The sequence below is a fragment of the Hibiscus syriacus genome, unplaced genomic scaffold (assembly GCF_006381635.1).
Source record: "Hibiscus syriacus cultivar Baekdansim isolate YM2019G1 unplaced genomic scaffold, ASM638163v2 tig00117007_pilon, whole genome shotgun sequence".
Lineage (NCBI taxonomy): Eukaryota > Viridiplantae > Streptophyta > Magnoliopsida > Malvales > Malvaceae > Hibiscus > Hibiscus syriacus.
Genome location: NW_024063520.1, coordinates 1114559 through 1117325, shown reverse-complemented (window position 1 = coordinate 1117325; position 2767 = coordinate 1114559).

Genomic DNA, 2767 nt, shown 5'->3' with positions numbered 1-2767 from the left:
AATAGGTTAAAAAGAACCTCCATTTTAACTTAGATCTCAAATTAGTCTATTAATTTAGGGGATAATTCGAAGTGGCTCTCGCTTAAAAGCTCGAGGGACAATTTCGGTTATTCTACTCAATAATTAAAATCAAATAGGATTAATATTAGAGCCTATATTTTTATATTTAAGCCCTTAGGTTCTTTAATTTTCATAATTTGTCACCGTATATTAGAAAAAGCCTTAATTTAGTTTTAGTATAATTACGATAAATAAAATTTTGCTTGATTGCATTGTTTTTATAAATCTAAGGCATTGTTCACTTATTATGGAATTAATAGTATATCCCCCGCGATCATGCTTAGGGGGTGACTACTGGTAATTCCCTAAATAAGTCGTCATCCTTTTCAAAATTGCATCATGTTTTCTAAAAATAAGGCAATGTTTGGTTATTAGGCACAATAGTTGATCTCCCGTATTTACGCTCAGGGGCGAATGCTATCGGTCTCAATAAACGAATACCTTTTCAAACTCTGTATCCCTAATGATTTTTAAATTAAATAAATATTTAACTCAAAATTTTTTATTTTAAATATATGGTAATCAACTAAGTACCAATTTTTAGGCGCTTGTGGGGGTGTTAATTTTTCTCCACGCATAACTGACTCCCAAACTGATTTTTGGATTTTCATAGACCCCAAAACTCAGTATTTTGATAAAAATAAAATATTTTATTAAAATCACCTGGTTTTTATGGTGTCCCAATCGCACCTTAAATGATTGGTGGCGACTCATCCGATTTCGAAATGATTTTCAAAGATAAAACCCCAAGTCGGTATTGGTCTTTTCCCCGCCCAGGAAAAAAATAGTGTCGACAACCCGACTAAATCACTCCTCGTGAGTGCTCAGGCCTTGCGCCATAGTTGTAGAATAGTTGTATGTGTAGAGAAGCATATCATATTTCTATGTATTTCTTGATATTTTATTGATAAAATGGCACCTATATATAGGTTACAAGGAGATTCTAATCTAGTAAAAAATCACATAAAACCAGCTAATCACTCAAAATCAGCAGCTACAATATTAGTTGAATTCCTAAATGTTCGTAGCTAGATATTCCCTAATTTTCAAGAATTTGTACCAATCTAGAAATCTACACCAATCTACACTCCCCCTCAAGCTGGTGAGTATACATTGTATATTCCCAGCTTGAATGTGATTTCATTAAAGATAGCTCTTGGTAGTGATTTAGTGAGGATATGAGCTAACTGATTTTTCATATAAACAAATTTCAACTTTACTATCCCACTATTAATCTTTTTCTAAGATGAAATGTCGATCAATCTCCACATGCTTAGTTCTGTCATGATGAACTGGATTTTTAGATATACTAATTGCGGACTGACTATCACTAAGTAGCTCAAACCTATTGTCTTGACTTAGCTCTAATTCAACCAGCAACCTCTTTAACCATATACCTTCACAAATTCCAAGTAGAAGGACCCTATACTCAGCTTCTGCACTACTTCTAGAAACAACTGATTGTTTCTTGCTTTTTCAGGTATATAAATTACCCCAAACCAGAGAACAATAACCAATGGTAGACCTTTTATTAGTCAGCTCCCCAGCCAACTTGAGTCGATGAAATTTTTTACTGATTTGTCTTCTGTTTTTAAAAATTAGACCATGGCCAGGAGTCATTTTCAGATACCTTAGAATCCTGTTTAAGGCCTCCAAATGTTCTTGTCTTGGATCTGTCATATGATGGCTCAATATGCTTACCGAGAAGGTAATATTAGGTCTGTGAGAGAAAGAGAAATCAATTTTCCCACTAATCTTTGGTACTACTCCTTGTTTACCGTATTTCTCATCTTATCTCTTGTCAACTTTAGATTAGCTTCCATTGGAGTCTCCGCTGGCTTACATCCTAACATTCATGTTTTAGATAATAAGTCCAAAATGTATTTTCTCTAGTTGAAGATAATACTAGCCTTTGATCTCGCAACTTCCATCCCTAAGAGGTACCTTATACTTCCTATATTTTTTAGTTTCAAATTCACTAGCCAACATTTTCTTCAGGTTATTAATTTTGGTATTATCATCACCAGTGATGATGATATCATCTACATAAACATTGAGGATGGCTTTCTTCTTCCTTGAAGTCACCTTTACAAAAATGTATGAACTATCTAACACAGTTTATAGCCATTTTTAACTATGACTTTGGTGAACCTCTCAAAGAAGACCCTAAGAGATTGTTTTAGGCCATAAAGAGACTTCTTTAGCTTGCACACCGCCTGAGTTCTTGTATTTACTTCCATTCCTTGAGGTAGTCTCACATATACTTCTCCATCTAGATTTCCATTCAACAATGCATTCTTGATATCTAGATGATGTAATTTCCAATCTTCAATTACAACTAAGCTGAGCATAACTGATAACTATCGTTTTGCTATCAAAATAATTCATGGCTTCTTAATAAATAAAAATGAAAAAGTAGTATAGAGAAGCAGGGTCGATCCACATGGACTGTGGTGTTTCTGATTTAATAAAACTCTTTCTTGATTTTAGAAGAAGGTAGAATTCCAGATTAAGTTGAAAAGATATATTAAAATAAAATAAATAAAAAAAGGAAAAAATATAATAATAATTATTAATAGCAATAAATATAAAATGGGGTTTTTAAAGTTATTTTTAAAATAAAAAATAAGAATTAAATAAAATAAAAATAATTAAATAAACACATTAAAGAGATTGAGATAAAGAGAAACATATTGTGAAAGCAGCC